This window comes from Sinohyriopsis cumingii, chromosome 1 (assembly GCF_028554795.1).
Source record: "Sinohyriopsis cumingii isolate HCF-2022 chromosome 1, ASM2855479v2, whole genome shotgun sequence".
In the NCBI taxonomy this organism is placed as follows: domain Eukaryota; kingdom Metazoa; phylum Mollusca; class Bivalvia; order Unionida; family Unionidae; genus Sinohyriopsis; species Sinohyriopsis cumingii.
In genome coordinates this window covers 123,893,632-123,906,169 of record NC_142961.1, presented here as the reverse complement: position 1 = coordinate 123,906,169, position 12,538 = coordinate 123,893,632, and the positions used below count along the sequence as shown (strand labels likewise).

The window sequence follows — 12,538 nt, the reverse complement described above, 5'->3', positions numbered from 1 at the left end:
TATAAATTAGCTTTATATATCTTTTGGTTAGTTTTGCCTACCATTTGACAAGTGTCATAAGATCTTCAGTAATTTGAAACAACACTCCTAATACTAGACCGACAAAAATGATGTAATATCTTGTGATAGGTTTTATGGACTCACAGATGACCAGCAAAGGGAGTTTCATAGGCTAAACTTAGAATTTCCTGACTTATTATTACAGTTTGATAGCTAACTGACCACTGGTCATCAGCTGGTAATCGGGTGGTCTAAATATTATCATAAGAATCCAATTTAGAAACAGGATAGCAAGTTGTTACCTGTACGGAGTAAAATTAGATAATAGCCTTCTGAATCAATCAAGATATCTCAGGATCTCTTTCCTGTTCGATGACAAGTGATTGTCGGTTGTCTCCCTGCTTAGACATAAGAGAATGAGTGGTTAAAAGTGGATCACAATGAACAATACATTTGGATTCATCAATAATAGGAGAAAATGTGACACCATCAAAAACCTTAGCACTACAAATGGCAGGGAAATGAATAGTTTCCAGATCAACTTCATTATCAAGCTCTCTTTCTGCTATACCTGTAGCAACTACACAGCTTGGGTTCTAATCAGATTTCATTTTTAACAGGATCAAATATTTTTTTATCCAAATAAGACTTGTCAGTTACAATTCGATTAGCCACAACCTTATGATCATTTAGGACATTGCCTAGCAATAAATGAACACCTTCAGTGGGTAACGAATTTACAGCGCCAGAAGTCACAGGCCTGGAAACTAAGTGTAGTGTTAAACTAACATAATGGTGAGGAATCGAAAGTAAACCGCACTCTCCTCCCTGAACAGGAACACTTTCAGATAAAAAAGACTTCTCAGACAAAGTACCTAACAATAAAATACCAAGAAGCTCCTATGTCCCTTGAAATTTTAACAGGTATAGGATTGACCGAAACCCCAATAAGTGATATGGAACCCTCGATATGAATGGTTTATAATTCTTCATTAAAAATCAAAACATGGAGCTTGTTTGACCCAACAAATACACTGTTTCCAATACTTGAACATGACCTTGATCTATGAAAAAAATTATAATTTGTTACTTCTCTGTCTTTATTATGTTGCTTTTTTATTAACTTAAAGCAATCAGAAATAACCTGCCCCATTCTTTTGCAATAAATACACATAGGAAGAGATAAGGATTTCTGGTCAGTTTTTGTTAACCGGATTTTATATTCTTATTAGTTGTGGCAGATAGAAATTTGTAAGTACTAGCTTGAGACTGATTTGGTCTCTTGCCAACAATCGGCTGAGCGAAAAACTTGTTGACAAATGAAGCTTTGTGAGCCAAGGAATATTCGTCTGCTGTATGAGCAATATTTTCTCAAGTATCTATATTTCGTTCATCAAGGTAAATTTAGACATCACTGTCAGTTGCCGACTCACACGGCAAATAACGCCCGAAGGGCGTTATGTAAGCTGTGTGAGTCGGCAACTGACAGTTTATACCACGACGAACTCAGAAAAAACAACGTTAAACTCTTATAATTGAAATTTTAATTATTTGTTATATTATTTTATTTGCATCATTAAAAAACAGAAATCGTAAGACATGTTTGTGGTTTTTCTGTTACGTAGCTATTTATAGCACTTGGGATGTCCAGCTTGATCGCAATAAGGTCATCATAATACCAGTCCTTCAACCAATGGAAGTCAAATTTTTTCAATTATTTTTTGTTTGTTTGTTAGAATGTTGTTTTTCTTTAATGCTTACTTCATGTCTGCCTTAACTGGCGGTGTTTATCTTATGCTGTACACGTGACTCTATTTATAGAAGTGGAAAAGTAGTTCTCCTTACAGTTCATACAGAAATGAACGGAATTCGTCTTGATCACGTGGTTTCATTCTGACCAATGGAAATGTTACTTTCCTGTACCAGCTACTGGCATTGCAATTATGTAAGAGTTTAATGTTGTTTTTTCTGAGTTCATTGTTAGTTTATGTTCCTTCCTGTTACTTGGTTTAAAACCATAGATTCGTAACAGAAAATTGGAGGTGCGTGTATGGAATACGAGTTTCTGTAAAATAATCAGAAAAACGTTCTTGAATTTTCTTTATTCCTTGATTTTATTATGTCATATATTTAAGAAATCTTTAGTGAAACCAGCAAACTTTTGCGAAGTCATCTCAAGTGGATAATTTTACTTTAAATTCTACCCTGGAACGGTTAGAGTCCTTGCGAAAAGGATGAAAATGCTACAGCTTGCCAGGCAATATGATCTTTCTGAGGCGAAGGCTTCTTTAACGAAGCAGGAAATCAAAAACATAATTTGGTCCAATATTTGTTGGAAAAGAATTTGTCGGATAAAGAGATTTGGGTTTGATTAGAAAGTCAAGTTCTAGAATGAAAATCCAGAATTCAAATTAAAACACAAGATAAAAATAGACTTAGGAAAACTTCAACTTCAAAAAGATAAAGAAGAGAGACAAATGGAATTTGAGAGGAGAAGGGATAGAGACGAATTCTCTCTTGATCAAAATGGCTCTGACTGATCCAAAAGTCACATCTTAATGGTGCGTGAGTCTGGGTCATACTTGTTTATCATAACTTGGCCGTTGGAGGACACACGGTACTAATTATACGGAAGAACTGTGAACCAGTCTAGAAATGGGTGAAGAAATAATAGAGTATTTACGGGTTTGGTGGTCCATAATTGGTTAATAATGAAAATTAAAATTTTAGGAAAAATATCTTTTGAGAGCTTATCCAATATGTAATGTAAAACAAAAATTGACAAATTTCTACTGATGCAATTTTAGCATTTTTACAGGCTTGACTCAGGAGTACTCAATACTGAAAGTAGCACCTGATTCATTTGGTGCAGAATCAATAACACGTGATTCATGCATATGTATGTAAACAAAGTGCCGCGGGTCATATGGTGTTCTCCACACATAAGCTTGCCCCAAGGTTAGATGTGCATGAAGAATTACAGGCGTCATTATCAGCACCCAGAAATTTTAAGTTCTTGAATTTTGAATATGATAGTGTTTCCATATGTTTACCATTGGAGTTGATTTAGTACCGTGAGTTCTGGATCTACCTTGATGTACCACAATCAATTCGAAGCCAACTTAGAAATTTTGCACAGGCAAATGCCTAAAATGTGACCACTCAACAAGATGTCAGAACACACAGGGATTTTTTCTATAACAGAGAAGTGGTTACGTGCATCAGTGAATAATTTACACCAAAACTGAGTCATGCGAGACAAATTTATATCGATTGTTAATACAAAAGGACATACTTGTTCGGGTAACAGTTATCGGGCAAAAACAATCTTTGGACGCATATGGTAGAGGCGTAATTGATGTGTTTTCAAATGAAAAGTGTGCTAGACCATCAGAGCTCAAAATCGTCGGCCATTTAAATATGTCCGTGGCTAATATTTCTATAGATAATTGTATGATATTGATACAAAAGTGAAAAAGGGCGATTGGCTAGGCGTGCGTGTGCGTTTTGTACCTGCACATGATGAGTTCGGACAAGGTTTATCAGTCGTGCAATTGTACTATGCGATTGTATCATTAATAGATGAATTACGATAGACCCGTAATGCTACTGATGTAAAGAAAAAAAAAAGGCAGAGGTGAAGCAACATATGCTAGAAGATAGCACCAAGAAAATCATGTTGATATTCTAAACGAAAACGAAAAAGTCGCGTCTTTGTAGGTGCCATTTCTAGATTTGCTGTAGCAGCAACTGTTGGTCGTGGAGTGAAGGGAAGTGCTTCCACGACAACAATCACAAGTGCACTGATCGAATTATTGCCTGTTCTATATAGATAGCAACCGTTTTCTGGTGGTGCTAGCAAATTAATGTTAATATGTATACATTCATGTGCCCGTGTGAATTCAGAACTGCTTGTAACGACACAGAGCAGCCCCAACACAGTGAGTAAATGTCTATTCGGAGGCAAAATAATTAGTACCGCTGAGTTTGAGACCATTTTGGCGGACAAGGAAAATCACCGACAAACCCGATCACAGAGAAGAAACGGCGTAGCAGATATACAGACAATAAAAAGATTTAAAACAAAAACAATTTGTCATTGGCGGTATTTTGCCCGTCACTACTCTGCGTCACTATATGAATATTGCTTGGGCCACTTTACATTCATGGATTATTAATGGTAATGATCCATGGGTTGCGAAAAGTGTGTGGATTTTTTGCTAAACTGGGCAAATGTCATGGGGAATAGGTCGTGACCTAGAAAACAAATCAAAATCCTAAACCACCATAATGATGCAACTAAGATTGCTCAAATTGAATAATCCGCTTGCTCAAATTGTCAAACCGTTATGGATTTTGTGTAAAACATACCTACATAACCTTCAGAATATATTTATAGTTCTAAATATCGAATAAAAAATTGCTCTTATTACACTGGCGAATATTTCTGCAAATATTCAAAGTAACAGCTCTGACATTTCTGTAAATTTTAAAAATGAACTTCAGAAGGCAGTCGCTCCTCTGTAATCCGTTATTTTTTTTATAATTCATTTACCTTAAGCATTAGGCACATTTGTTTCTAAAACCTCTGGTGATGTTTTCGTCTATATTTACAAGCTAAATAAATTAGCTTCCGATTATTTGATTTCTTATACTTTAGAAATTCTGCTCAGGTTATCGAGTGATATTAGGTGTTGCTACATTAAACTGAACAAAAGGCAGTTTTAATCAGTGATCTAAGAAAAATACATACTAACTCATAAAGCTAAGATCAGAAAACTCGAGAAATATTTCATAATCTATCGTCTTCTAATGATTTATCGTAGATCGGCACGGACGCATCATTGTGCTTTAAAACAAGATCACGCAGAATATATTCTAGCTAAAGGAAATTAAATATTTCGTGCCACTTTATAAATCCGTACAGACGACCATTCCCGCAAACTTTCGTGAAAGACATGAAATATCTATCGGCATAGATATGGTGGTCCATGATGTTCAAATACGAAGAAAATTATTTCTAAATCTTTTGTCCATGTTCATGCCTGAATGGTGATATCCATTTCATATTACCTATCATCAAACTACATAGACAAAAATAAATCATTATTTATTAATGACATTTTGTTTCCCTTTTCAGATTAATATTTAAGTTTTTATTTATTGATGTGGTTTAACTGAACATGGTGGGTAGATTTTACCGTAGAGATCCGTGCTAGCCTATGAGCGTAGGTTCGCTTTGTTCTACTTTGTCATTTAATAGCCATGATGAAATTCATAGCAAATAGTTATCCAGATCTAGTATTTTCCAGCTTTTATTAAACTACCTTTCCGTAATCGTAATAAACTGTTAATATGCAGAAAGGTGGTGTGTTTGCGAAGGAAATAATGGGGCTTTTTAATTTAAACTAGTTGCAGTTTAGTGATTACATGTATGAAGAGGATGCATTGAGAAAGATAATATATTTTGACCCTCTCTCTCTCTCTCTCAAAACGCTACAACTTCACCACTAATATATTATCCGCTAGACAAGACAATGTTTACTTACTCCATACGTCTGACAATATATTTACGTTAATAATAAAATTATGATGGAATTGCTTACTTTCATCACAAAAAAACTTTGTTGTTTTTTATCTTTTACACTCGCTGGCCCTAATTATAAGTTGACTATTCTTCGCAAATTAACTATCTTTCCTCGTGAAACAATAATATCTTTATAGCAGAAGAATATGTTCGACGCGAAAGCTGACGTTTTCATGAAGAATTTTCGCCGCTAAGGATCACGCGACGAAGATGACATGAATGAACATTTATTATAATACACTGATATGTCATCAGATTTGTGGACACATGGTTCACAACTAGCTACACGATAATATTAACACAGCATTATGGACATGGTGTCCAGAAATACAATTTAGGAGCATAATGTCAAGATTTCGAAACTCAATAACCCTTTAAGTTTACTATGTCTAGAACATATTTGGATATAAAAAGCAGCTTTAGAGTACATTTTAACCTGGTAAAGCGTGTATTTGCAATTTCGGTGATTATTTAAGTACGTGTCCATAACCCGGTCCCAGTTCATATGGTTCATAAGTATAACAATCTCTCTCTCTCTCTCTCTCTCTCTCTCTCTGTGTGTGTGTGTGTGTGTGTGTGTGTAATTTGGATTCTTAACGCAGCTTTAACAACATATAGCACCGGGGCATCATGCCGCAGACATCTAACATCATGTCCGACCAAATTACATTATCCAAACACCAGGCCGACATGTCCCATTATTAACCTCTTAATGCGGAGCGCCTAGCTAGGCTGCTGCAAGTATAATTTTATTCAGCCGTGGTTGGAACCCATGACATCCCGCGTCCGAGGCGGACGATCTAAATAATCACTTTGGTTACTGTAGTAAAAGCATAATTTCCGTCATAACAAACCTACATTCAATATTAAGAAAGATCTGAGACTGTATATATTGTTGAACTTTTGATTTAGTTCTAGCACACTTCGAAATGAAATTGATGTAATATTCTTGAAATTTTCAGATATTGTGATGATTGAAACGAATACAAATAATAATAATAATAATAATAATAATAATAATAATAATAATAATAATAATATTAATAATAGTGATATTAATATGACTATATCAATATGATGAAAATATTTATAATGAATTTTTAAGTTAAAGATTTATAGCTTTACTTGATATTTAGATAACGTGTTAAAGGTAACACTTGCATGACGAGAACAGCATTATCATATAACTATATGGAAGCTTTACCTCACATGCTTCGGTATATACCCTATCATGTGTTGATGTGCTGTTTAACACAGATACTCAACCAATCATTTCAGTTCAAAATAATTATTCACATCCGACAACATTTTCCAATTAGAACTCATTTAATATCTGCCAAATTCCCTAAAAGATTAATTCAAGGGAGATATGTTTGTCACATTGACTTCCACGACAATGCATAACAAATGCGCTGAATTAAAGCCGCATCCGTAATAAAATTGTAAATGTTCCTCTAGGTGATGAAACAAATCTGCAATTAATCACAGGCCAAGCACATGCCAGTGATGAGATATGTGCCTGTGCCCCCTCCACCCACTCCGGAAAATCTACATCATTTATCAAACGATCAGTGTTTAACGGCATACCAAAATTTGAAACATTATATAAATGTATACATTACACTTTAAAGAGATATTGTGTGCCATATTCTCAACGATTCATTGGATTTAGCATCTTTATGTATGTTGTCATTATACTTTGTCTTAGTACAGTATAAATGTTTCATTATTTTAAACAATTCTTAAAGCATTAACTATAAACTATCCCAAATATGTCACAATTAAAATATGGCTTCTGTTAAATAAATTCCACGGATCAATTATACTAATATCATCTCCCCTTATAGTTGTATTTACATAACCTTGCCCACCTAAGAAACACCAGAACTTTATAGGTTTTTCCTCCTCCAACCCACATTGCTTTAACCCTTATAAATTCTGTTAAATACTATTTGATGTCATTGTCTAAATAATTAATAAACATTATAAGTTCCTTTCGCTATAAAAAAAATACCAGTAAATCTTGGATACTATTTGTACTGATTAATTTATTGTGGCATATCGTATGCTTGTACTATTTGTATCTCTCAGTATTTTATTCAAAAATATAATTGCCATTCATAGCAGGATGAAATTATGCATCTTAAATATTCCTCTGTAATATCGTTCGTTTAGTAGTTTGATGTTAATGTTCATTTTTAAGTACATAATCCATGTCTAACAACACATTATTAAGAAACCTCCAGAGCCTACTCGTCTATTAAAGTTATTGAATTGAAATGTAAAGAATCTACTGGATGAAATAACTATATCCGGGTGCAACCAAAACTTTCTCTACCTCAGTCAGAATTCATACAAGCATCCACGCCCATTCCCCTTGTAACTTGCATGTTTTTTGAAGGTACCCAGCAATCTTATGAAATATTGCGTCTATATATATATATATATATATATATATATATATATATATATATATATATATATATATATATATATATATATATATATATATATATATATATATATATATATATATATATATATATATATATATATATATATATATATATATATATATATTACTGCATTTGAATGGGAAAATATGAACGAGTTTTCGTATGGAAATACTGCATGACCTTGGGAGCGAATTATATCCATCCGACAAAACGAGTTCATATTTTCCCATACAAATGCAATAACTTTTTATTATTATATGCTTATTTTTTCCCCCGTTAACTTTACATTGTCAGAATCGTTCAGTATTCCCCGATACTGAACGTGCGCGACAATACACATATAGCATTCACGTGAATACAGGAACTACTTTCTATTGTAAACAAACAATGACGCAGGCGCCACCACTTTTGATTTGTAAACAAATCATATACACTCGGGTAAGAGGTCCTTTACGTTGTGGTTGTTTAATTTGTTTCTGAATGAATTAAAACATGTTTCGTGGACTGCAAAAAAAACCCAGCTGTTTCGGCACATTTCGCATTGATACAGTGTTACGGATTTAGGCTAGCTACATTATATAAAAGACGGAAGATTAGGTCCTTACAAATAACATACAAGTGACAAGTCATATATTCTCTTCTTTATCTGGTGATAAGAATGGCAAAATAAAATATACTTACAGTTTTACATCCTGAATTTCCTCAAAATGTTTTTTCTTAATTCTGCAAATCCGAATTACATGAGCCATGTCATAGGTTTTCAATCTGGATTACACATTTCGAAATTGTGCTGTAATTTCGATGATAAGTGCAATTGCATCCTCCTTACTGCACTCAAAATGAAATAAACATTACATTCCATAGCGTCTTTTTGATAATTGCAATTGAAAGACTTCATATGTTTCTCACGTTATGATTTCAAACATTCAATGACAGAAACAGAAACACATTTGCAGACGTTAACACGCTTCTCCCGCGCCACTTCAATCCGATGTATTTCATGTATAATTTGCACAGATGAATCCAGTTCAAAATCACAAACTTTTGTCGAATCGAAACAAAATACCAAAATATATTCATTCAGAATCAAATGGAAAAGTTGTTGCAGTGCGCATTCATTCACAATATGACTGCAAATTTCAATTTTAACTAGACACGTCATTTTCTTTCGAAAGTTATGTCGAGCGCGCGACTTAGTTCAAATTTATCTTGGCGGAGTTATGTGAGCATTAATAATGATGCCATTGTGTAATGACAAATCTGCGCTTGTGTATTTAGTTTGGAATACGGCATTCATTCATTTACGTTGTTTCTTGTAGTGCATTTTGTTTATACAATTAAACCTTAGGTAGAATAACAAAATGATATGATAAAAAGGTTACCCCATTTATATGTGAAAATATGAACATTTGCCATTTATTGTTGAAACATACATAAAACTTAAAGTATGCCACCTTATCTATTGCAAAGGTGTTCACTAGAATTTGATAAGCACATTTATCATGTATTGCTTTTGCTTCAGGGACTTGACACCATCATGCAATATTGCTGTTGAATGTCAGACTGACGAGATACTGAAGAGATCCAAGAGAATTCAAGCATTAGTGAGTTTTTGTTGTAGGGTTTAACGCCATTTTTCAGCACACGATAGGCTATACATGGCGGCTAGTACTAATGGTGGAGGAAGAACCCGGGAAAACCCCAGAAAGAACCAGCGACCCACGAGAAGCTACTGTTAAGCTTTCTCACATACCCACATTGGCTGAATCCGAGACTCGAACCAACGCAGACAGAGGTGAGATGGCAGTGATCCGTAACGGATAGCGCTTTAGACCACTCGGGACCCCAAGCGGTAGTGAGAGGAAAACAAATTGATTTTGGTGTGATGTGATGTGATGTGATTTTGATTTTTAACGTAGCTTTTAACAATTTTTCAGTCATATCGCTACGATGTCTGCAATATTTCTGTTTATAGTGATGTCTAGCACTGGGGCATCATGCCGCAGACATGTAGCATGATGTCCCACCCAGTCACATTATCCTGACACCGGGCCGACCAGTCCTAACACTAAAAGCTGCAAGTACCATTTTTGTAAGTCTTTGGTATCACTCGGCCAGGGATCGAACCAACGACCTCCCGCATCCGAGGCGGACGCTCTAACCACTAGGCCACCGGAGCGGTTTAATTGAATTTCGTAATCATAATACATAAATAACTAGTTCCATGAATGAATGCACACTCTACTACGAGATACTTCAACTCATGTACTATAGTGATATCATTCATTCATGCTGTGGATGTGTACTGTTGTAATTCAATGATGTAAAGTGACTAAATGTTATAATCTCACCATTAAAATTAACAAGCCAACGATACAGGTACAAGTATGATCATGTAAGCACTTGTCCACTTTTAGTTACTGAACAATAATACACTGTTATTGATAATTATATTCATGAGAAGTACTCATCTAACCATGATAATCAGCATACACAAGTATGATATTTTACATTTCACAGGTTGTCAGGTCAATGTCTGGCCCATACAGAGAATAGCAAAGGCATTCAGTGTTCTTAGTCATCCCAATAGATAATGAAATGGAGAACAAAACAGACAGTTTTGATGAACCTTACACGGACCCTGTTACTGATGTTCATGATATTCATGATGAGTTTGATGATGAGTGTTCTATGATAAGGGAGTCCGATGATTCAAGCTATAAACCAGATGAGAGTGACCACAGTGGATTCCAGCTTCAACTCCAATACCTCTGGAAAAAGGTTACGTAAATTGCTTGACGTCAGCATGTATGAAATCATTACTGATTTGATGGTGCTATCAAATTTTTAATATTACTATTCAATCAAAACAAAGTCCTGGATTTTAATCAAAATAAAATTGGTGCAGATTTATATTTGTTACACATATTCAAAGTCATATAATGTAACAAAATAATTATACATTCAAATAATATTTATGTTTTTTAAAATGAATACGATTTCATTTTTTATTCCTATATTTCAATTTAAAATGTTTGTTTAAAATGTTTTGGCGTGTATATAGGCAGTGGATAAGACTCTTCTTTATTAAATTATGGTGAGAAACATTTCTTCTTTCAGAATTTGTTATGAGTTGATGGCGGCACTAGAGGAAACGGTCAGGAAACCAGTCAAGTGATAGTTAGCACCATCTCTATGCAGCCACTACCTGAGGCAAGACAATTCGACGGCTGTCCAGGTTCTCACATCACGATTTCCGTGATAACTACAAGTGCTTGAAACCCATGTAGTTTCCACCTTTACTTGGAAACTTCTGCGTGACTGCATATACTGCAAATGGTAGCAAAGCAACTCGGATTTCATGACCAAGATATCCCCAACACAATGTTACCATCTGCCTGTATGCAGTGTATATATGACAACTGAAAATAGAATATTCAACATAGTTTAGACGTAAATAAAGTTCTATTATTCCACCTTTTCTGGTTTTAACGTATTTATTTAAAGTTTTCAGAGTCAAGACATTTAGAACAAAATTAGACTTTGCAATGGTCAATGGTAGGAAGCTAAATGAATATAAAGTGAATAGGAATAGACAACAACATGTTTTAAATGTCAAAGTGCAGAGTCTGTTCAAGAAACGAAATTAGTGTTCGATTGAAGTTACAGTTTTTCATGATAATTTCCAGTATAACAGACAAATGATGCTAGCAAGGTTTAATTCTTCAAAGGTTTGGGTGAAAACTCCACATTAGAAAAAAGTTACATTTTCTCAATGAAGGAGGGATTTCATGAATTTATGAGTGACTTTCTTTTATATTTATGTGCATACAGCAATCACTTTTCCCAAAGGCTACCTGATATTGGCGCGTTAACTTTTGTGAGAACAATTTGCCTCTAATTGTTTCCGTACTCTGACAGAATTTCCTCGCGATTTCCCTACTGCGGTCTGTAGGCATAGTATGCTACTTTCAGGACATATTCATCCAATCAAACTGTCTGAAATTCAGGATAATCGAAGATACAGTCCACAATGAGTTCCTCGGTGTTATCAAAAATCACATTGATCTCTTTACATCATCTACACTGTTTCTTTACTACTGCAATTTTCATACGTACATCTGGATAAATCAACATACGTGGTAAATACTCTCTATCATACTTATTGTATTAGACAGCAGACTTCTGGATATTGCATTATCAAGTGCAAAACATGAATATATGTAATACCTGGTGAGCCCTTTTGTACCACTATACTGAAATGCACATTTCATTAGAAATTTATTATTTTATTCTCATCATTAGTTTCTTCATAAACCTTTATGCATTATTTGCCACTAGTACTGTGCACCTTAACCGACATGGAAAAATATGCTGGTTAACCATCTATCCATGGGGGAGAGAAAAATGTATACCCATTAGCTGAATTAAAAGATACATTCAGGGTCTGCATTTCATCGTGGTTTAAAACAAAAAACCTGAGTCATAAAACTAG

General features: G+C 34.5%; 1 long non-coding RNA gene across 2 annotated transcripts in view; it reads left to right on the top strand.

The window, feature by feature from the left end:
- The window catches only part of LOC149807801 (uncharacterized), a 30,579-nt gene extending 19,067 nt beyond the window's left edge, over positions 1–11,512 (top strand). The window contains exons 3-4 of one of the 2 annotated variants that reach the window (XR_016417308.1): positions 10,564–10,824; positions 11,164–11,512. This is a non-coding gene — a long non-coding RNA (uncharacterized LOC149807801). Of the gene's footprint in view, positions 1–10,563; positions 10,852–11,163 lie in introns of both variants that reach the window. The other variant, XR_016417330.1, reaches the window with a different exon arrangement.
- The last annotated feature ends 1,026 nt before the right edge of the window (positions 11,513–12,538 follow it).